General features: G+C 35.6%; 1 protein-coding gene across 2 annotated transcripts in view; it reads left to right on the top strand.

Moving 5' to 3' along the window:
- SCFD2 (sec1 family domain containing 2) overlaps positions 1 to 25,013 on the top strand; it is a 500,196-nt gene that overhangs the window by 308,357 nt on the left and 166,826 nt on the right. The gene's annotated exons all lie outside the window — the stretch shown is intronic.

Raw genomic sequence — 25,013 nt, 5'->3', positions numbered from 1 at the left:
GGGATCATTTTTCTAGAACTATGGAATATGAAATAAGAATCCATTATGTGCAATCAGGTAGCAATCACAGATTGCTTTTATCATATCTATAGCCTATGTGATAAAAGATTAAAGGTGCCAAAGAACTTTATGAGGGAGTGTGGTAGGGAAGAACAATAGAGCACCACCTGGAAACAGGGGGTCCTAAGTTCGAATGTAGCCTCAGACAATTCCTAGGTGTTTGACCCTGGGCAAGTCACTTAACCCTGACTGCATAGCCCTTGACATTCTTCTGTCTTAAAACTGATTCTAAGACAAAAGGTAAGAGTTTAAAATAAATTTTAAAAAACGACTTCATGAGGACCTTATACCTACTAATTCAATTCAGGGGGAGAGGAGTACAGAGAATAATGTTTTAAGGTTAACTATTATTACATCTTAGAACACCCTCCCCCCATAACCACACTTCCAATTTTGTAATGGCAATAACTAGGAAAATATTATTCAATTTACAGAAATTTGCTTTATTATAACTTAGTAGCAGTTTCCATAAGATAAAGTACTCATATATAAAATTGGGACCTGGACCCAGTTCTTAACTATAAGGTGTTATATGCCCCTATATATAGATATATAATAAAAATATCAGTTGCACTTAATGTTACATGAAAATAACAGACACTTTATTGCCTAAATGCATACTGGGTATTTTAAATCTAACCCAGGACCCCCTGGCCCATTCAGAGACTGTAATTTTGCTGCCATATGTTTCCCTCTTCTTGGGCTTGCAGCCAAATGCTTACTTCACCCATCACCTGCTTTTGCTTCATCTAATCACTTACAACAACTTTCCTAGCTTGACTCACTGCCTATTCCAGCATTTTGGAAAAATGAGCTAACACACCAAGGTGCTCTCCTGCTCACCCTCACCCTTCTCCCATTCATATTTCAGCCATCACTAAATCCAGAGGATATTACCTCTAGCCTACCCTTGCAACTAGGTTGTATAATGATTAGAGTACTGGACCAGGAGTCAGGAAGAACAAGAAGTTCAAATACAGCCTCAAACACATACTAGCACTATCACCCTTGACAAGTCACTTCATCCTGTTTGCCTCAGTTTCCTCAACTATAAAATGAACTAGAGAAGGAAATGGCAAACCAATCCATTATCTTTGCTAAGAAAAAAAAATGGCTGTTACAAAGAATTGCACATGACTCAAATGACTGACCAAAAACTTTTGCAACCTTTTTCCATATTCACTTACTCATCATGAATTCTATTATATATCCTCTGTAAACCTCAAAATTTCTTAGACTTATAAATGTTGGAAATTTCACCATTGGGAAATTTCATACTTGAAAAATTTCCTTGGCTATTGGAATGTGAACCCCATTGGCATGAGAGTTTCCCCCTCCTCCCTTCTTAAGATTACTTTAGGACAGAAACCTTTTGCTGAACAATGGAAAGGACTTTGACCTATGCTTAAGCATAGAGCAGGAATTTCTTTGAGTCATGATTGATTTTAGAATTGATACAATGGAGATACTTGGAATCAATCTCCACCCTACTCAGTCCTAACAGGATTGAGGAAGGGCTGCAACATAGATCAAAATTTAATTATTCCAATCTCTACCCTACTCAGGTTAACAGGATTTAGGAAGGGCTGTAGCAAAGGATCAAAGATTTAATTATTTGAAAATATGACCTTCAACAGACATGTGCAAAGCCAGAGACCTCTGGGCGGTCCTGGGTTAAGCTAGAGCCTCCATTGGCACAGGGAAATTGATGGACAGTGATTAGTAGATATGAGAACTGAGGGGAGGGAACTTGGATGGTTTCCTTAAAGAGAGAGGGGTCTGAAGACTCAGGGTGGGAGTTGAGGAGTTTGTTGGAGTGGTTGGAGTGTGCTCTGAGAAGCTTGTTCTGAAGGAAGCTGAAGGTGGGGGCCTCTGAGACTGTTTCTCCATTTTGGTCACGTGAGTAATAGGGACTGATCTCTTTTCTTTGCCCCAGCTATCTAAGGACTTGGGCCTTTTGGCTAAGCCTAAACAGAAGGGGTATTTAAGCCCTATTCCTTTCTCTCCCCTTTCTCTCTCCCTCTCTCTCTCTCTCTAATTAAAGGTTGACTGCTGACTTGAGCTTTCATTTAGGAATTACATAGCTGAATTCCTTGGCGACCTTAAATTAATATATATCAGTCTTTTAAAGTGATTTCCTTGTCACACCTCCAACCTGGAATACTCTACCTTTCCCCAAAATACTCAGTGTTTTTTTGCTTCTGTCTTTGCTCACACCCCATCATCTAGATAGTGTGATGTAAGAGATAGAGAACTAGACTTGACAGCAAAAAGACCTGGTCTTCAACCCACATCCAAAACTCATTAGCTGGGTGACCATGGGCACCAGTCCTCAGTCTCCCTATTTGTGATATAGGAGTAATAATAACTATTTCATGGTCATTGGGAGGCTCTAAGTACTGGAGAAATATTTATTGCCATCTCTATAATTCCCCCCACCCCATCCCTCATTCTCAGTATCACCTTTTGAAATCTTTTATCCAGAGAAAATGAATGGAGAAGCATACATACAACTAGAGTAGGTACATGGAGTGGTATACATATTAGGAAAACATGTGTTATTTAAATCTGTTTTTATTTGTATCAAAAAGTGTTTTATAATTATGTTCATATAGTTTCTGGTTTTATTTTGACTGATATATTCCTAGGCATTTTATTTTATCTATGGTTAGTTTAAAATGGGTTCTCTTACTATTTCTTCTTGCAAGACATTGTTTGTGACATATAAAAATGCTAATGATTTTTGTGGGTTTATTTTATATCCTGCTGCTCTGCTAAAATTATTGATAGTTTCAACTAATTTTTCAGCCAAATCCCTAGGATTTTCCATATATATAGCATCATAATGTCTTTGAAAAGAGATAATTTTATTACCTCTTTGCCCATTCTAATTCCTTAAACTTTTTTTCTCTTATTGCTATTGCTAACATTTCTAATATAATATTTTATATTGGAGATAACAGGCATCCTTGTTTCACACCTGATCTTATAGGGAAGGCTTCTAACTTAGGCCCATTACAGATAATGTTTTCTAATAGTTAAAGATCCACAACCTCATTTCTTCCCCACCCTATTCAGGAATGTTATAGGCAAAATGTAAATTAAAAAAGATGGCCAATGTTAAACTAATAACGTTTATTTATTTAAGTTTTTTCCTTCTTACAGACAAATATTGCACTTTCACAATCCTGATACCTGCTGTTTTTTAAATTCATTTTTTATGTCTTTTGTTTTTACATCACAGTTATTTCTGGATAATTTCAGTTTTTCATTAACTATACTATTCTATGACTTGCAATCATATAATATCACCAGAATAATATTGGTTTAAAAAAAAAAGGTAGGTCCCCAATCCACAAATGGTTAAGGGACATGAATAGGCAGTTTTCACAGAATGAAATCAAAATATCGATAAGCACATGAAAAAAGTATTCTAAATCCCTCCTGATTAGAGAAATGCAAATTAAAATGACTCTTAGGTACCACCTCACCTAGCAAACTGACCAAGATGACAGCAAAGGAAAACAATACATGTTGGAGGGATTGTGGCAAAATTGGGACACCAATACACTCCTTGGTGGAGTTGTAAATTGGTCCAACCATTTTGGAGGGTAATTTCGACCTATGCACACAAGGGCTTTAAATGAATGCCTTTCCTTTGATCCAGCCATAGCACTGCTGTGTTTGTACCCCAAAGAGATAATAAGGAAAAAGACTTGTACAAAAATATTCATAGCTGCTCTCTTTGTGGTGGCAAAATTTGGAAAATGAGGGTGTGCCCATTAGTTGGGGAATGGCTGAATAAATTGTGGTATATGTTGATGATGAAATATAGATCATTGTCCAGCTACTTTTAGATTTGCAGACATAAATGCACATATGCATATATAAGTTGGACATATATGTCTATATATATAGCTATATTTATACCTGTAAATATACATATTAGCATGTATACACTCATGCATATATATGTTTAGTAGCATATGAAGGGGGGATAGAGGAATAGAGAGGAAGAGAGAGACAGACAGACAGATAGACAAAGAAAGTAAAGGAGAAAAAAATGGCCAAGTTATATAGGTTGTTCTTTTAGCTACTAGTTTGGATAATAGGAATTAATTTTTTCACTGGGTTTTTCTGGTGTTGAAAGGTCAACTTTTTTTTAATTATTTTGAATTTTATGTATTTTGCATCGTTCAAGAGTTTGATGGAATTAGCACAACCTCATCCAAAAACAGGAACATCTGGAAAGCCTCACCACCTAGAGGAATCTGCCTTTGATTTGAGCTCTGCTCTGTATCTCCTCCATGACAATAGCAAACACCTTGGATGAGCATATGTCTCCCGTTTTTTGTATGTTACTTGATATTAATCATCAGAGGATAATCAAAGTCATTTGTGTCCTATCTCAAGGAATTTTGTATTGTTATGACAAATTTATGGAAGACAACTCATTGGAAGAAAGTCTAAAAGGCAGCATTTGTCACTATTGGATCAAATACTTGTTTTTTATAGTCAACAAACAATAAGCAGAGACAGAACTTGTCTTCTCTACATTTTTTCACTCAGTTGTGTGATGGTAGACTGGTTTACTGCAGAATATCATTTGCAAAAACAATCTTCTTCCCTTCTAATGATCTCATCAAGATTGTCCTTCAAGCATGTGCAAGTCACTCTCATAAAACATTTTATATAGATGAAAAAGCAGGAATAATGGTTGGATGCTCTCTCAGTGGCCTTTTTCCTCCCATAATAATATCATCTAAGATTTTTTTCCCCACATTTTTAGTGTTTTCCCTTCCTTTGGGAATCTTGAGAAATGGTTCCTCAGGGCCTTCAAAATCATGTCCCCTCCACCACAGACCTCTTCTGCATATAATTAGTATAGTCTAGATTTCCCTCACCCAATTTTTGCTTTTTGTTCCCCTGTGTTGTTTCTATTTCCCCAGATGCACTTCCATAACCATGATGTTAGAGTAGAAATGTGGCAGATTTGATGATGAAGAGTTCGCTATTAACAAACTTTATAGTTCTTTTCCATCTTTCCTCTGGTTTATCCTTAAATGCCCCTGGTCTGATTTTGCTTAATTGTGTCTCCCATGAAACTTTCTTTAAACTTGTGTTTCTTCCCAATGCTTTATGTGGTTTTGTGAAGCCATGGCTGCTCATAATCTTCTATCCTGTATAAGATTTGCTAATGAGTTTATATTCTAAATAGTTGCTGCTCCTGACTACCATATCTCTAGACAAGGAAAATAAATCGAGTTTTGTTAACCCAGGAAGCTATGGAGCTCCTTTGTTGTTCTTGTAATGGCAGTTGATTTGTATTAGTTAAGCTTCTATGTGAAATTATTAAAATCCATGTCTATGTCCTTGCTTCTATCCATTTCCCTTTTCTTTTTCCTGCAAGAGTAACTTCTTTAAATAAGTAAGAAGATAAGAATTTATTTTTTTAAGCTGCAGAATAAGATCTACATTTGCAGACTTGATCACTGTGAGAATTTGTTTACCTTGACTATGTTTATTTGTTACAAAGTTCTACCCCATTCCTTCATAGAAGTGTTGAGAAGAGAACTAAAGTTAGATTATCTCCTTCCCCCCCCCAAAAAAAAAATATTAAATGGTAAAAATCTCCAAAAGGCAGTTGGTGGTATGGGACTGAAGCTCAGGAGAAAAACTGGGGCTAGATATAGAGACAGGCAAATCATTTGCATTAACTGTGATGTTTTCTCTAACAGGTTGATTGCCTGACTTTATAAAGACAAATATTAAAGCATTTTATTTTATTTTTTTATTAAAGCATTTTTAAAATAGACAGATGAAAATTAAAGGAAACTTAGAAAGAAACAATCAAGTTGGAAAGTCTTAACTATTAAACACTGAATTTATTATATTCATTTTTAAAATTTCGTTTTATTTTATTTTCAGTTCTAAATTCTGCCCCATCCTCCTATCAACCACCGAGAAGGCACAAAAACCAAAACCTATAATAGATATGTGTAATCATGATATATTTTTAAATTAATACTTTTTATAGATAATATAACATGTGAACAATAATATAACACATATAATTTGTTATAAATATGTAATAAATTATAATAAATATGCTTATCTAAGAGAAACAAATTCTCTCATTAGCTATGTCCAGAAATCTATGACTCATTCTCTTTTTCCTATTTCCTCTTACCTTTCTGCCCTCCCCAAGACATTATCATATATTATTATATATTAGATATTATCATATAATGCATATTTCCTTGTTCATCATATTGTAAAACAAGGCACATATTGCCCCTTTTCTGCCTCTCTGGCACCATCTCTGCAGAAGAAAGGGGCCACACAAGACTGAAGCCATTTTTGTACTTTGTTGCAGGAGTTGCCATGGCCAAAAAATGCATCATTAAATGGCTAATATTCTGATGATGAGCCTCTCCAAACTCAGCCATTTTGGGCCTCAGAAAGCAGAAAACAGTATTTTAAAAACAATACCAGCAAAACATATATATGATATTTCTCACCTTTTAAATATAAAACAAATATAACCTGGCTTCTTTTGACTATATGTGGACAAAATAGAAAGTCTTTTAGTGAACAGAGAAACTTGTTCATTTATGTCTACAAGAATTTTTGAGAGAAGTCCCTAGCATTCTTCCTTCCTTCCTTCCTTCCTTCCTTCCTTCCTTCCTTCCTTCCTTCCTTCCTTCCTTCCTTCCTTCCTTCCTTCCTTCCTTCCTTCCTTCCTTCCTTCCTTCCTTCCTTCGCATTATTTTTTTATTTGGTCAATTTCAAACATTATTCCTTGGTTACAAAAATCATTTTCTAGTCCTCCTTCCCCTCCCCCTACCACTCCCATAGCCAACATGCAATTCCACTGGGTATTACATGTGTCCTTGATCAGAACCCATTTCTATGTTGTTGGTGATTGCACTAGGATCTTAACATTCTTTCTAAAACATGACATTTTGGGAAAATTGTTATTGAAGTAAAAAGATTTGCAGAGTGTTCCACTTGCAGTTAATGAACATTTTTGAACTGATGGTTACCATGCATTTGTATATAGATAAGTCTTTCCTCTTTGAATAGGATAGCATAACAACCTTGACATATGGATCTTGGGCTTATCAGTGTGACCAGATGTTTTAAGTTCATGCTTAAACTCTATATATTATCTTGAGCTAGACTATTAACAACTTCATATTCTTTTTTAAATTAAAAAAAAAACCTAGGAAACATCAAATCTTTTGGGGGTGTTTTAGATTTTCTATAGCACTCAGAAGTTATTAATTTGTTACACTTGACAACAGGAAGACAAGTCAGATAAAATAAAGACTTTGTAAAAGAGCTGTTACTTACAAAGTATTTAGAAAATATAGACATAGAGTAAGCATAATTTTAAAATAAAGTACCCAGAACAAAGAAGATGGTTGTTTTATTGTTCTATTCCTTGAATATATTAGCACATCTGAAATATTAAGCTAACTTCTAGATGCCACATTTTAAGAGCATCATGAGCAAGTTGGAACAAGTTCAAAGACTGGTGGCCAGGATGTCGAGAGAACTCAAAACCATGTCATGTGATGAATATTCAAAGGAGCTGGAAGTGTTTAGCTTGGATGGAGAGTAAGGAAATAGATCTCTTTAAATACTAGTTATCTCTCTTTTTCTTTAAACATTTGGAGGGTTATCATTTATAAGAATAATGGTGGTAATTCTGTGTGGCTCTAGAGGACAGAACTAGAATCCAATGGTGGAAGTTATTGGGGGCACAGACCTTATCTTAATATGTGGATAAATTTACTAACAATTTGAGCCATTTGAAATTAAACATCTTCATGAAATAGTGAATTTCCATTCAGTATAGGCCTTCAAGCAGAGCTAGAATGACCACTCCTTGGGGAAGTTATTTCATACATTATACAGAAATTGGGCAAAATAAACTCCATTTTTTTTTTGCTTTTCTTTTTTTTATTTTAAATCTTTTAAAAATTTTTTTCCAATTACATACTTTCTATGCTAGGATTCAGTGAGTCATTCCTATTTTAGTATAGTGTGCTAAGGAGTTTTGTGTAATGTTATTAGACTAAGTTTTACATCCTAATTTAGCTGATTGAGAAAACATATGCCATTTGAAAGTACTCTGAATGGGATCCCTGAATCCTTGTAAAAATGTATATCCTGCCTGTGAGATGATTTTAATAATAAAGTCCTGAGATTTTTTCCCTGCATTTGTTTGGTCAGTCATTCAGTTCATTTACAAATATTTAGGAAGGTATAAGGAAAAAAAAACAGGTGAGCATTCAAAGGTGTGCTAGTAAATTTTTAACAACCAGTTGTCCAGGAAAAAAAATACACAGGGTACACTTTTATGTTTAATCTGTATTATTAGCATTTCCATCATTTTCTTAAAACTAGATAATTAAAGGAACAATAAATAAAGCCTTAATTTGTAGCATTTGCTGATTTCTAAGATTTAAATGCTTTCACTGAAAATTTAACAAGTGACTTTCTTGAACTGCTTCAAACTGGTCTGTCATATTCTTGTGAGTATCCCGTCATTGAAAGTGAGAAATGTTAGAAGGAGAGCACTGAGCAGCAACAGCCTTTTTGTCCTTTAGCATTTGTGTGAATCTTTTGATGGCAAGATCTCTTAATAGTCCAACAGCCAATGTTAATCATTTGAAAGGGTCCTAGAAGTCACTAGTCAGAACCTCCCTCCCTCTCCTACCACTATGCAGAGGAAGAAACCATGACCCAGAGAGGTGCCATGACTTCCCAAGGGCAACTCAGTATAGATTAGAATCACCGATCTCCTGACTCTTTTACCACAGCACCAATGTTCTTTCCACTGCCTTGTCTTTCTCTTGGATTATTTTCAGGAGAGACCTAGTTGCATAAATGAAATAGTATTTTTTTCCCCAGTGCTCATCTTACCGCCAGGAAGTAAACCATAAAGGACACAGAAAAGCAGATGAATATTAAAGGCTGTGAACACTGTGTTCAAAGTTTAAATTCAGTTCCTTTCCTTAACATAAGAAGAGGAGAGATAGTATTTCTGAAGAAAACATGAGTGAAAATGTGAATTTCAATCCCATTCAAAATACCAGCTGATATCCAGTTATAGAATCTTTCACCATATGGGCAATAGTTGTGCCTTGCTTGTACAATAAACATCCAAATTTGGGAGGGAGTAGAAGGCCCACCATGAACTACTTTTTCCCCAAGAGATAGGGACTGGACCTATGATTTTATTAATATAGGGAATTCCTTTTCCTTCTTCCAGTGCTAGTTAGCACCTTCTCTGCAATTTGTAATCATAGAGTCAATCTTCTATTTAGCTTTTAATCCTTTTATAACTTAACCTCTGCCTACCTTTCTAGTCTTCTTTACTCTCCTCCATGTAGGTACTTTATTGTCAGGTCACTTTGGTCTGCTGTTCCTTGTACAAGACACCCCTGAAAGAAGTTTCTTCTAGATTCCATCTTCCTTGGGTTCCTTCAACTACCAGTTTAAATCTTACCCTCTGTCATTCATAATACTAATACCTTCCCTCTGAGATTGTCTCCAATTTATCTTGCATATATCTTATTTGTGGAGGCAGTGATGTGACTCGGTGGCCAGAGCACCAAGCCTGGAGTCAAGAAGATCTGAGTTCAAATCCAACCTCAGATATTTACTAGATATATGTCCCTGGGAAAGCCACTTACTTCTGTTTGTCTTAATCCACTGGAGAAGGAAATGATTGTTGAAGTAATTGATAGGCCTAAAATATGTTAGTAAATTAGGGGACTATCCACTCCAAACATATGAAGATTTTTCCCCAGCAGAATGGCCAGATGAAAAAAATTGTTCCAGTGGCCATGAAGATGGCTGAAACAAGGGCTATGGAGCACTTAGAGGTTGGTCAGACATGGAAGATACCAAGGTTATCCACTGCATCCCAGGCCATTGGCAGTCATCCTGACTTTTGTCTTGACACTGGACTTCAGTGGCTCTGGAAGAGAGTGTGAGGCTGATGATTTTGTGCAACCCTACCTAATTTAAATCCAACCAATTCATGCACAAGAAATAGCATACCTTGATGCTACAAGGCCTCTTCAAAAACCAAGGATGAATGATAATCAAAGTTCACCTATGCCCATAACAGACAGATGGCTTCTAAGTCATCCCTTGGTCATGTTGGGAATCAAAATACTTTCAATTGTCCTTGGAATCTTTAGATCAGAAATTTGGCTACAGGTGCATTTTTGCCACATTTTACCCTCCAAACACCCCTCTTAATATGAAGACTGAATTATCTTTTCATCCCACTATACTGATAGCCAGACATACATAAGAAGTGAGCGCTACCAAGAACTCAGACCCCATGGGGCTGGGAAAAGAAGAGAGAAGGGCCTGGGAAATGGCACTGGGCAGAGAAATGCCTAAATGTGGTAGCTGGAAGACAAAACCCCTAATTTTTAATGCCATTGTTCTCAACTGGTTTGTTGAAAAAGTAACATTTTTCAAGATTCACTTGCCCATTACTCAGGTATATTGAAACAATATAGACTTCATATAGATATACATATATATATACATATATATACATATATACATACATATATATATATATATATATATATATATATATATATATAAGTTGCATCAATACTCAAAAGCCACAGGTCTAACAAAGTGATCTCCAGGTTTCACAGATTGATAAACTTTTGTTCATTTTGATTTCTCTACCTTCATACCATGAAATTCTTTATAGGACTGGATTCTCCTATTTTTCCAAACCCAAATTCATGGATTTAGTGGCTTATGTTGAACTTTCTAGTTCATACTTTAAATTCTGTTTTGCTCCATACACAAGGGATATAATTGGACACATGTAATGTGGTGTTGATTTCTTCAGCAAAAGCTTAATAACAATAAGACTCCAAAGGAATCATTGGGCACTGTGTTGGTACTGAATATACTCTATGTGATGTAAAACAAACATTATAAATCTATTTAATTTTGCCAGCTCCTTAAGCTTTGACAGCATCAGTGACTATTTACTGAGCATCCTTGTTCTTTTCCAAGGTACAGGCCATTTTATAGACAAACTCTGGCCATTGAGGAATGTACATCTGCTCACACAGACCCCTTTCATCTGTGTACTGTTGACCTGATACTGTCTGCTTCAGATATATTCCTCTTATAGTCACATCACCCCAGCTGGTGTGGATATACTGCTTTAAAGGCCACATAATAAAAGTGTTCGGAAAGCTCTGGTCTGCACATGGCCCAGTTAGAGGGCAAACATTTCCTTTTCTTTCATTTTTAAAATTTCTTTCTCTCTTCCTTCCTTCCTTCCTTCCTGCCTTCCTTCCTCCCTCCCTCCTTCCCTTCCTTCCTTCCTTCCTTCCTTCCTTCCTTCCTTCCTTCCTTCCTTCCTTCCTTCCTTCCTTCCTTCCTTCCTTCCTTCTTTACTTCCTTCCTTCCTTCTTTACTTCCTTCCTTCCTTCCTTCCTTCCTTCCTTCCTTCCTTCCTTCCTTCCTTCCTTCCTTCCTTCCTTCCTTCCTTCCTTCCTTCCTTCCTTCCTTCCTTCCTTCCTTCCTTCCTTCCTTCCTTCCTTCCTTCCTTCCTTCCTTCCTTCCTTCCTTCCTTCCTTCCTATCAAAAAGAAAAAGTACATTATGACCATTATATTATCAGGTAAGAGGCAGTGCAACCTTATTCTTTAGGCAGAATGAGTGGAATAGGATCAGACTCAAGTGAGCCTTGGGATTATAAGAAGGGCACAAACTATAATATGAGAGCTTCCCATGGAGTCTCCCTTTGCATGAATATTTTCTGCTTTTTTCTGCCTGTGACAGAAAAGCAAGCTGAGAATGAGAAACAAATGCAATATGATTATGTTTCCCTCCTTCAGTTTCTTATTGCCGTGCTTGATATAATTCTCAAAGTAGGAAACCACCTTGCAGCAGAGTCAAGTGAATGATGAAAGGAAATTCAAATTCAGCCTTGGCTGCCTCCCTGATAATGCATTGTTCAGAGACTTTGTCCCATTAACATAGGGACTTATTTGAAAGCCTCAGGTATGTAATCCGGGGGTAGTTACTAAAACTTCTGGCAACTAAAAAAACCTTGTAGTTTGGATTTCAGTCTCATTGTTCAACAGGAACTGCTTTGAAATCAGCCTGATCTCTTTTGCCAAATTTAATGGCTTCTTCTCTGTCCTCATCCTCCTTGACTTCTGTGCAGGCTTTGACATTTCTGATCACTTTTTCCTTTGGGGCACTCTTTCCTCTTTCAGATCTTATGACTTTTCTGCTTCCTTTTTATTCTTCCTTAATAGTCATGCTTATTAACCATGGATGTATCCCAAAGATCTGTCTTGGGTCCTCTTTTCTCTTATGTATTCTCTCACTTAGTGATCTCATTCACTCCAACGGATATAAGTATCATCTTTCTGCAAGTGATATTCAGATCTATTTATAAAGCCCTTGTTTCTCTCCCAGATGCAAGGCCCACATTACCACCTGCCTGCCTATTGGATATCTCAACCTGGATATCTATAGACATCTCAAAATCAGTACATCTAATACTGGACTTGACCTTCCCAAAAGCCACTTCTCTTCCAAACGTCCATATTACTTTTGAAGACATCACCAACTTCCCAGTCTCCTAACCTTGGTGTCATCTTCTATCTCTCACTCACACTTACTCCACATATCTTTTTCTAAGTCTTCTAACTTGACAACATTTTTCACATATGCCCCCTTATCTCTACTTTCAACTTCCACTATAAGTTATCATCATGTCACACCTGGATCATTCCAACAGCCTACTCATTGGCCTCCTTGCCTCAAGTGTTACCTTATAGGATCAGATAGAAAAAAATGCTTATCTTTAAACTACCCTTTTCCCATCCTGTTTTTCCAGTCATCCTATACTTCATTCCCAGCCACATCTTTTCTTTTCTTTTAATTTTAATTTAATTTTTTTGGTTACAATACTCACTTTATTTCCCTCCCTCCCCTCCCCCCAGCCTTCCAACACACAATTTCATTGAGTATTACTTCTGTCCCTGATCAGAACCTATTTCCATGTTGTTGTTTACACTAGAATGTTCATTTAGAGTCTACATCCCCAACCATATCCCTTCGACCCATATATTCAAGCAGTTGTTTTTCTTCAGTGTTTTTACTCCCACTGTGTTTCCTCTGGATGTGGATAGTGGTTTTCCTCGTAGGTTCCTCCAAGTTGTTCAGGGTCATTGCACTGGCACTAATAGAAGTCCATTACATTCTATTGTACCACAGTGTATCAGTCTCTGTGTACAATGTTTTCCTGGTTCTGCTCCTCTCACTCTGCATTAATTCCTGGAGGTTGTTCCAATCCCCATGGAATTCCTCCACTTTATTATTCCTTTGAGAACAATAGTATTCCATCACCAACATATACCACAATTTATTCAGCCATTCCCCAATTAAAGGGTATCCCCTCATTTTCCAATTTTTTGCCACCACAAAGAGCACAGCTATGAATATTTTTGTACATGCCTTTTTCCTTATCTCTTTGGGGTACAAACCCAGAAGTGCTATGACTGGATCAAAGGGCAGACAGCCTCTTATTGCCCTTTGGGCATAGTTCCAAATTGCCCTCCAGAATGGTTGAATCAATTCACAACTCCACCAGCAATGAATTAATGTCTCAACTTTGCCACATCCCCTCCAGCATTCATTACTTTCCTTTGCTGTCATGTTAGCCAATCTGCTAGATGTGAGATAATACCTCAGAGTTGTTTTTATTTGCATTTCTCTGATTATAAGAGATTTAGAACACATTTTCATGTGCTTATTAATAGTTTTCATTTCTTTGGCTGAAAATTGCCTATTCATGACACTTGCCCATTTATCAATTGGGGAATGGCTTGATTTTTTGTACAACTAGTTTGGCTCTTTATAAATTTGAGTAATTAGACCTTTGTCAGAGGTTTTTGTAATGAAGATTGTTTCCCAATTTGTTGCTTCCCTTCTAAATTTGGATGCATTAGTTTTGTTTGTACAAAACCTTTTTAATTTGATGTGATCAAAATTATTGATTTTACATTTTGTGATTTTTTTTTCTAGCTCTTGCTTGGTTTTAAAGTCTTTCCTTTCCCAAAGATCTGACAAGTATACTATTCTGTGTTTGCCTAATTTGCTTATCGTTTCCTTCTTTATATTCAGGTCATTCACCCATTCTGAGTTTATCTTGGTATAGGGTGTGAGATGTTGATCCAAACCTAATCTCTCCCATACTGTCTTCCAATTTTCCCAGCAGTTTTTTTTATCAAATAGTGGGTTTTGGTCCCCAAAACTGGGATCTTTGGGTTTATCATAGACTGTCTTGCTGAGGTCATTTACCCCGAGTCTATTCCACTGATCCTCCTTTCTGTCTCTTAGCCAGAACCAAATTGTTTCGATGATCACTGCTTTATAGTATAGTTTGAGATCTGGGACTGCAAGTCCTCCTTCCTCTGCATTTTTTTGTTTTATGATTTCCCTGGATATCCTTGATCTTTTGTTCTTCCAAATGAACTTTGTTATGTTTTTTTTCTAATTCAGTAAAAAAGTTTTTTGGTAGTTCAATGGGTATGGCACTAAATAAGTAAATTAATTTGGGTAGGATTGTCATTTTTATTATGTTAGCTCGTCCTACCCATGAGCAAGCAATGTTTTTCCAATTGTTTAGATCTAGTTTTAATTGTGTGGAGAGTGTTTTGTAGTTGTGTTCATATAATTCCTGTGTTTTGTCTTGGCAGATAGATTCCTCAGTATTTTATTTTGTCTAGGGTGATTTTAAATGGAATTTCTCTTTTTAATTCTTGCTGCTGAAATGGGTTGGAGATATATAGAAATGTTTATGACTTATGTGGGTTTGTTTTGTATCCTGCAACTTTCTTAAAATTGTTAATTGTTTCAACTAGCTTTTTGGTTGATTCTCTTGGGTTCTTTAAATAGACCATCATATCATCCGCAAAGAGTGATAGCTTGGTCTCCTCATTGCCAATTTTAATACCTTCAATTTCTTTTCCTTCTCTAATTGCTACTGCTAGTGTTTCTAGTACAATGTTAAATAATAAAGGTAATAATGGGCATCCTTGTTTCGCTCCTGATCTTATAGGGAAGCCTTCTAGTTTATACCCATTGCAGATGATGTTTGCTGATGGTTTTAGCTATATACTGTTTATTATTTTTAGGAAAAGCCCTTCTATTCCTATACTTTCTAGTATTTTCAATAGGAATGGGTATTATATTTTATCAAAGGCTTTTTCTGCATCTATTGAGATAATCATGTGATTTTTGTCAGTTTGCTTGTTAATATGGTCAATTATGTGGATGGTTTTCCTAATATTGGACCATCCTTGCATTCATGGTATGAATCCTACCTGGTCATAGTGAATAACCCTTGTGATGACTTGCTGGAGTCTCTTTGCTAGTATTCTATTAAAGTTTTTTGCATCTATATTCATTAGGAAGATTGGCCTATAGTTTTCTTTCTCTGTTTTTGACCTGCCTGGTTTTGGGATCAGTACCATATTTGTGTCATAGAATGAATTTGGTAGAACTCCTTCTTTGCTTATTCTGTTCAAATAGTTTGTATAATGTTGGGATTAGTAGTTCTTTGAATGTTTGATAGAATTCATTTGTGAGTCCATCTGGACCAGGGGATTTTTTCCTAGGGAGTTCTTTGATGGCTTGTTCAATTTCTTTTTCTGATATGGGGTTGTTTAGGTAATCTATTTCTTCCTCTATTAGTCTAGGCAATTTATATTTTTGTAAGTAATCATCCATATCACCTAGATTGCCATATTTGTTGTCATATAATTGGGCATAATACTTTTTAATGATTGCCTTAATTTCCTCTTCATTAGAGATAAGGTTTCCCTTTTCATCTTGGATACTGTCAATTTGGTTTTCTTCTTTCCTTTTTTTAATTAGAATGACCAGTACTTTGTTTTATTTGTTTTTTCAAAGTACCAGTTTCTAGTCTTATTTATTAAATTAATAGTTCTTTGGATTTCAATTTTATTAATTTCTCCTTTGATTTTTAGGATCTCTAATTTAGTCTTCATCTGAGGATTTTTAATTTGTTCACTTTCTAGTTTTTTTAATTTGCATGCCCAATTCATTGATCTCTGCTCTCCCTACTTTGTTAATATATGAACTCAAGGACATAAATTTCCCCATGAGTACTGCTTTGCCTGCATCCCATAGGTTTTGAAAGGATGTCTCATCATTGTCATTTTCTTCAATGAAATTATTATTTCAGTGATTTGTTCTTTGACTAACAGGTTTTGGAGAATCTTATTATTTCATTTCCAATTAATTTTTGATTTACCTCTTCATGTGCCCTTAATAATTATTATTTTCATTGCATTGTGATCTGAGAAGGTTGCATTTATTATTTCTGCTCTTTTGTACTTGTTTGCAATGTTGTTATGCCCTAATACATTGTCAATTTTTGTGAATGTACCATGTGCTGCTGAAAAGAAGGTGAATTCCTTTTTTTTCCTATTTATTTTTCTCCACATATCTACTAACTCTAATTTTTCTAAGATTTCATTCATTTCTCTTACCTCTTTCTTATTTTTTTGGTTTGATTTATGTAGTTCTGATAGAGGAAGGTTCATGTCTCCCACTAATATAGTTTTTCTATCTATTTCATCCTTGAGCTCCACTAGTTTCTCCTTTAGAAATTTGGATGCTATGCCATTTGGTGCATACATGTTGAGTACTGATATTTCCTCATTGTCTATACTGCCTTTTTTCAGGATGTAATTACCTTCCCTATCTCTTTTACCTGTATTTATTTTTACTTTGGCTTTGTCAGGTATCATGATTGTGACTCCTGCCTTCTTTTTATCAGTTGATGCCCAATAGATTTAGCTCTGTCCTCTTACTTTCACCCTACCTTCCTCATGTGTGTTTCTTGTAGACAGCATATGGAAGGGTTTTGGATTCAATCCACTCCACTATTCACTTGCGTTTTATGGGTGAGTTCATTCCATTCTCATTCATAATTATGATTACCAGCTGTGTATTTCCCAGAATTTTGGTTTCTACTCCTAGTCCTGCCTTTTCTTCTTTCACTATTTCCTTCTACACCAATATTTGTTTTTAATCAGTTCCCTAGTTCCTACTCTTATTTTACTTCCCTTTCTCTTCTTATTCTCCCCCCTTATTTTCTTAGCAGTCTTTTTGAAACTACCCCCCCACCATCACCCTCCCTTATACTGCTTCCCTCCCCACCAGTCCATTTGTTACCTTTCTACTCCCCTATGGGACACAAATCTATTCTCTGCCCCAATGGATTGGATTGTTCTTCCCTCTTTGGGTCAATTTCAATGCACATAAGAGTTGAGTATTTCTTGTCTCCAACCTCTTTACCCTTCTAGTGTATTGATGTTCTCCCCACTCCCGGCATGAGCTTCTTTGTGACATATAAATTTACCCCCTTTTGTTTATTTTCCCATTTCTTTTAGTATTAACCTCTTTTTTTAGCTCTAGTTGTATATATATGTATATATATATATTCATATGTATATGTATTTATGCATACATATATCTTAATACCTATTTATGTCTTGTTATTTCATCCTATACAGTTTGTCACTGTTCCCTCTAAGTGTAATTCTTCTAGCTACCCATGAGATAACAACAGTTTTTAAGAGTTACCAATGACCTCTTTTCTTATAGGGATACATATCATTTTAAGTTATTAAGTCTCTTAAAAAAAGTTTTTTTTGTTTTGTTTTGTTTTTCTTTTTCCCCTCTTTTTTAATTACCTTTTGATGGTTCTCTTGAGTTCTGGGGTTGGACATCAAATTTTCTGTTCAGATTTGGTCTTTTCTTTACAAATTCTTGGAATTCTTCTATTTTGTTGAATGACCATACTTTCCCCTGTAAGAATATAGTCAGTTTTTCTGGGTAGTTGATTCTTGGTTGTAGACCTAGTTCCCTTGCTTTCCAGAATATCATATTCCATGCCTTTCAGTCCTTCAGTGTAGATGGAGCCAAATCCTGTGTTATCCTCACTGTGGTTCCATGGTATCTGAAGGACTTTACATCTTTTATTTTCTAATGACATTGGCTTTCCTGCTGTTCATTGCTGGAGACTCTATGACTTTTTAATGGCTATTTCCATGGGTGGGATGCTTGCCCTCTTCATTTCTACCTCTTGACTTTCTTGATTTCCTCTAAGACTCAGATTAATCTCTCCATGTATGAGAAACCTTTCATAGGGATCAAATCTAGATATTCTTACCTGCCTAACACTGTGCTAGCTAATGAAAGCTGTGGTCTCTGATCTTTTAGAATCTGAGTATAGCAGAAGAGATAAGATATGTATACAAATGTTATAAATATAGTACAAATTATAGTAGGAAAGTGCAAGAAGAAATGTACAAAGTGCTGTATTAGTTGTGGGAAAGAAGAAATTACTTCCTTCTAGGGGAATTAGAGAAAATTCATAGAACATATCTCATCTGAATTGGTCCTTGAAGAATGAAATGAACAAGTGGCTCTTGGAATAATAAAAACATTCTAGGAGAGGGGAAGATAGGCATACATACAGGTGGGAAACTATGGGATGTTTTCAGAGTAAGTAATCCATTTTGGCTAGGATGGTAGTATTTAAAGCAACTGTCAACTGAGGAAAGGGGGGAACCTGCCTTGTGCTTTTTAAATCACAGAATATAGGTGGCCTGGCACTATGTTTCATTTCACATGAACTGACTATATAATCTGTAGGTCTGTACAATTATTTTTATAGGAAAAAGTTTTTAATCAAAAAGGAAGTAGTATCAAAATACTTGGATAACATTGGTTTACAGCACCATAATAAAACTATACCAAAAATCATTGAACTGAAGGGGACCTAGGGCCTTAATCCATCTCTCTCACTTTTAGTTGAGGAAGCAGAATTCTATAGAAGTGAAGTGTCTTGTTAGAGGAAAGAGATGTGTCTAATGTTATGTCCATCCTGAAAAAGACTCCAAAGAATAGCATTCTGTTAATCTTGTTGAGAAGGTATCAGTGGATCTGGCCAATTGTCTTAGGAAATGAAATAAAATCTATTTATAGTACTAATAAAAGAAAAATCTCTAGATTCTTACTTTTTCAATAAACATCCAGTAAACATTCATATTCCATGACATGCAGGTTTTCCTGCAAATGAAGTCCTTGCAATGCAGTCTGTAACTCTCTCATCCACCCAGTAGTGGTATTGCTGGATCGAAGGACATTAGCACAATTTTTTGCTGTAATTAATGTAATGACAGACCTGGCTATGGAATCATTTAAAATGCTGTTTCATTAAAAACAACTGTCTTTTCATATGATTATTTTGTCATGTTTCTACAAAACCAATTAAAAAAAATAAGATAAGACATACCTGCACTTTAGGTATAAGCAGACCCTCAACTAGTAATTCTTCAGCCAGAGGCAAACATCATGAAAAATGCCCTTATAAGACAATTTAAGTTGAACTGGGGAATGGGAGAAAACTCAAGTAGAAAATTCAGACTTTTGAATACCATGAGTGTCAGATCGAGGGGGAAATGGAAAGGAGAGTGACTAGAAACTTGCTATGTGGTAGCTTTTATTTTAATGAATTATTCTTATAAAGTAAGTGTTAGGCTTAGGTGTTTCTAACTATTGAAGGAGTAAAAGTCCGGTCAGAACCTCTGAATTGTTGTACCCTGGATGAAGACTTGATCCTCTTACCCTAAATAAGTTTTTATGTAGTAGAAAAGGTTACTAGAATTATATGTTTAAATGTAACTTATTCAAACAAAATGTGATATTCTTGGGACACTTGAGGTTCAGCTACAAGATGAATGAAATGAAAAGTATATCACCTTTGTAATCTGGAAAGTCATATTCAAGTGAAACTAGTTGCCTAGATAATTGAAGATGGACAGAGATTAGTAAGGGGAAGGAAGTGGTTTCACTCTGTTAGCCTTTCTGACCTGTAGGCCCTGCTCTTCATCTGCATGAAAGGATCTGCCAACCCCAGGGGGTGTTCATAAGAGCAGGAATCTATCCTACTTCCATGAATGCTTAGTAAATCCAAAATCCAGGGTTGTTGTTGTTTTGAGATCCATATTCTTTCCTTTTATGAAGTATATGAAACATGCTGTCTTTATTAAGAAAAATTCTGAGAAACATGTGGCTCTGAAAGAATCAATTTGTGTTTCCAATTAATTTTTTTAAATGATTTTAGGCTTGGAGCCTGATTCCAGGAGTTGCCTGTTAAAAGATCTACAGCGCCACCATTTATTTCATTTCCACAAAATCAGAATCCTAGGAATTAACCTTCTTATTCTAATTTACTTGAAAGTGGAATGTTCTTCCCCAAAATCCAGGATCTGTATTTCCAAGGGTATCGTTGAGTTTTGACATTTTGTTCAATGTCAGATCATCATCATGTTTATCTTGGATTTCCTCTGCTTTCTTGGCCCGGATTAAGTCTCTGGCCACCTGTAACTGATACATGTGTTTCTTCCTATTTTACTGTGAAAAGCAACCTCAAAACTGACAGAATAACAAAACTCTCTTTTTTTTTTAATTGGCTTGGGGTAAGGATTTTTTTTCCTTAATAGCACTATTACACATGCACCTGTGACGGCAGTACTTTTCTTGGAGTGCCTTTTCATTATTTATTTAAAATATTTCTTTGCAATTTGTGGATAGAAGGCTGATTCGCCAATCAAAATCTCTTATCCTATGTAGTAGTGTTGGGTTTAAATAGACAAGACACACATAGGACACATGCTTGCATGAAAAGGATATTGCTATTATGACCCTAAAACTTGATTCAAAACATGGAATTGAGCTTTTATTCAAATTGTTTCTAGAAACCGTTCTTTAAACTCATATTAATTTTCCTAGTGTGTTGATTTGCCAACCTCCCATGCTCTTATGGAAGAAGAAATATAAGCATTAATGAAAGGTACGGATTTATAAAAATCTTCCTTTTTTCTTCCAAATCTGTGCTGGAAATAGGTAATAAAAAAATCTATTTTTGCTTATCCTTTCCTGAATTTGGGAAAAAAATTTTTTTTTTACTCAGTTCAGTAGAACCTGCACAGTTATTGAAGGTTTCTTTAGTATATTCTTAGTACTGTAGTCAGTATTTTTCTTGTTCAGGCTGTTTTATCTTAAAATGAAGATGTTTGTAATCACCTTTGACCATTACTATATTTTACATTTCTGCCATGCTTTATACTTTTCAAAGTCTTATCACATCCTTTGCCTTAAAGTTCATGCAAACAGCTAGTAGTTGAATTCTTTATACAAACATTAATGAGACTATGTCATTGGAGTTATTTTCCTCTCCTAGTGGGAGAGAAAAGAGAAATTCTAATTAACTTCAGATAATTTTATTGTCTGTCATATGTATTGTAACTAGGTTAATCTATTAGACCAAAAGAAAATCCCTCTTTTTACCATTCTTTAACCTAAGCAGACAGCAGCCATTTCAAAAAAGATCTTTTAACCCTACCTAACCACTGTAATGCAAGAAGCATTTTCTGTAGGATTCAGCAGTTAGCTTTCTGCTAGAATCTTCTCATTTTGGACATGAGTAGTGTTAGCCTTTCTTCCCATGATTTTTAGTGTTTTCTTCCTTTTGAATTTATTGTATGTAGTTTCTATAATGTCATTGATTATGGGGGGGAAAGAATATTATACTTAGGTATCATTTTTGTGTTCCCTTCATCTTACAATTAGAATTTCTAGGTCTTATAGATACAGGATAACTAATTATTTGGGTTTTCATTCCAGGACTCAATCAGAGAGGTTTGGGGAAAATGCCACTCCCCCTAGCAGAGACTCCTAGGTCATTAGGTAGATAGCTTATCCCCAAAATACCAAGCCACAATGTTGTCAGTAGGAATTAATGTGATGGTTGTAGAGGCTCCTTACTATACCCAAGAGAGACCACAGTGAATTGAGAGTAGCCACTGTACTATGACTAGGCCTGCTCTGGACTATTTTTGCTGTTCTTCTACTTGCTCCCTAGCTCTACAGTCTAGGAAAATTTTTTTAAAAATCCTATTTCCTTCTCCAATCACCCCATTTTCCATAAAGGTGAGGAAAGCAGTAAAGGAAGATGTAGTTGTGATGTGGATTCCTTTCTTGTAAAAAAAACCTTGATCCTACTCTCTTTTCACTGCCCTAGTACTTTTTAATAAGATGTGATCGTGATCAAATTTGAGGAGAAGAGGAAGAACAAACCTAATGAAAAGTAAAGTTTAGAACTTTAGTTGAAAATTTTTAAAGACTTTTTTCCAAAGATGAAAATTAGTGTTAAGCTTTTCCAGATTCTTCTTAATAGGGAAAGTGTGAAATTGCAAAACAAACCCTCTGGCCACATCAGAAGTCAAACTTTACAGAACCATTTGGCATTTGTTTAAGCACAAAATATTAGACTTCTAACTTCTCAACACTTGGCATTCTGTTTATATTGAAATAAAGTATTAGAAGGCACCACCTTAAGGATTTCAGATAGTGGAATAACAAAGGGACTTAAAATGAATGTAAAACACATCCACATGCAGCTCCAAGAAAAAAACATCAGACCCTTCTTTCAAGCACATGGCCCCAACTGACCTTGATTAAGGGTAAATGAGGCAACTATGTGGAGGTGACCCTTCTTTGGCTTAATGCAGGAAGCTATGTTATGACAGGAGACATTTGGATCTCCAAGAAGGTATTCCATTTATTCATTCATTCACTCCTTTAAGGGACCAAGTACCTCTTCTATTCAGTGAACTGTATTGGCCACTGTGAGAAATATAGATGTCTTAGGTAAGGCTCCCTTGAGGAGCTTACGGTCTGCTTGAGGGAAATAAGACAAAGGATAATTCTCTTGATACAAAAGAAAGGAGCCAAGTAAGGAGTTTCAAAAGACAGGAATCCATGAAGATTGTGGTGGTTATGGAACTAGAATTTGAAGGAACCCAAGAGCTCTCCTTGTCCAACCTAGTCCTCATTTTATAATTGAGGAAACTGAGGCTCAGGGGGAGTTAAACAACTTGGCCCAGGTCCCTAAATCCTCTCATTGCAGAGCTCTTTTCACTATCTCCATTAATTTGAATAAATCTGGCTTATCAAACTGGTATTATGTTGAATAACTGAGAAGGAATATGGTGCCCTTGAGGTCACTTTTGTCTTCACTTACACATGCAAAAAGGGATTAACCCTAAGTGTGGTCAAATCCTTAATTAAAACATAGGAACTGCTACTGTTACTTGAATCAAGTAACTTATTTCCTGTGCTCTAAGTTACTACTTTGTCTCCATAGCATGCAAGTCAAAAGATGTGGATTTGGAGACCATCACTGTCATAGTCAAACCTGAAGACTTTGGGCAAGTCATTTAACTTCTCAAGAGTTTCTAATTCATCAGTAAATGAAGGAGCTAGACTAGATAATCTTTAAGGCTTCATCTAATCCCAATATCTGATGATTCAATGAATTAGTAGTATGCCTGTTAAGGGACTAAGATGTATGGAAAGACCTACTTTCTGAGCATTAACATTTGAGGAGATTCTAATTTAGTGAGAACATTTCTTGGGAAGGGAAAGAAGGAAAGACAGTACCACATTCATCAATCTTTTCCTCTACTGTTACATGATTTGAAATTCAAGAATGCATAAAAATGTCATCTAAGTAAAGAGGCTTATGGATGCTTTTTGTGAATAGACTTCTGTGTGTGTTTTGGGGGGAGGTATGTAACAATAAGATGGCAAATGTATGTATCTATTCACAAAGTAACCATTTCAACAAGCTAGCATAATAACTTTAGTTTATAAAAAGTATAATTTTACATGAATAAGCTTTTTTTTTCTTGCTTCCAGAAAATTAAAAAACTTAACTCCTAGGTGTACATATACAAGAATTCTACCAATGAATAATTGGTCACCTAACAGTGGGGAAGAGTGAAAGTGGAAAGATCTATTCAGGAAGAGAGGATTGTGTTTTGAATGAAATACTACTGCTCAGAATTGTTTCCTTCCTCCCATGGTGGTCATCTTCTCAAACTGCACCAATTGGGTATTCTCAATTAGCAGCACAGGGGATATTAAATTTTCTATGAACATATTTTTCAGTTTGAAATATATGTGCTGTCTGTAATCAGTTAAACAGATTCCATGTTTTCACAGATTAATACAGAGATAGTTTACTTTGGTTTTGATCTTCTAATTTGTTGCAAAGTGTGTTTCCCCCATCTGTTTTTTGTCCATGACAACTTTGAAGGACATTTTTGAGTGTGTAAATGTGATCTGAGGAATTTAGAACCTTTGTATAGTGTTTACTGGTAATAGTATATTTCTAATAAGAGTGAGCCCACCCAGAAAGCTAAAGCAACCCTTCTTTATATTTTCTTTGCTTATTTCTTTATTCCCAGTATTGATAGATATTTTCATTCCTTATTTCTTTCTGCTGTTATAACTTGTTTGATTAAATTAAGTCAGGTTATAGTTCCTTAATTGTTTACCATATCTTCTTATTCTGATTTGGTAATGATTTTTATATTTGCTTTGTCACTGGACTGACTGTGTTTCTGCTTTAGAAATTGCTTCTTCAATAAATAGTCATTTGCAGCCTATTAAGATAGATATAATTGATTCTATCTTTTGTGCTATTATTCAATGCTTATAATGTCAATGCCCCTGATTCTATTTTTTATTTTTTACTAATTTTAAAAATTATGAATAAAATTTTCCAGATTTCATCAATACAATTTTTTTAAACCCTCACCTTCCTTTTTAGAATCAATACAATGTATGATTCCAAGGCAGAAGAGTGATAAAGGCTAGGCAATGGGGTTTAAATGATGTGCCCAGGGTCACACAGCTAGAAAATGTCTCAGGCCAGATGTGAACCTTGGACCTCTCTAGGCCTGGCTCTCAATCCATTGAGTCACC

The sequence above is a fragment of the Monodelphis domestica genome, chromosome 6, assembly GCF_027887165.1.
Source record: "Monodelphis domestica isolate mMonDom1 chromosome 6, mMonDom1.pri, whole genome shotgun sequence".
In the NCBI taxonomy this organism is placed as follows: domain Eukaryota; kingdom Metazoa; phylum Chordata; class Mammalia; order Didelphimorphia; family Didelphidae; genus Monodelphis; species Monodelphis domestica.
The sequence above is the reverse complement of the archived record's forward strand: the minus strand, read 5'-3'. Positions and strand labels throughout refer to the sequence as shown.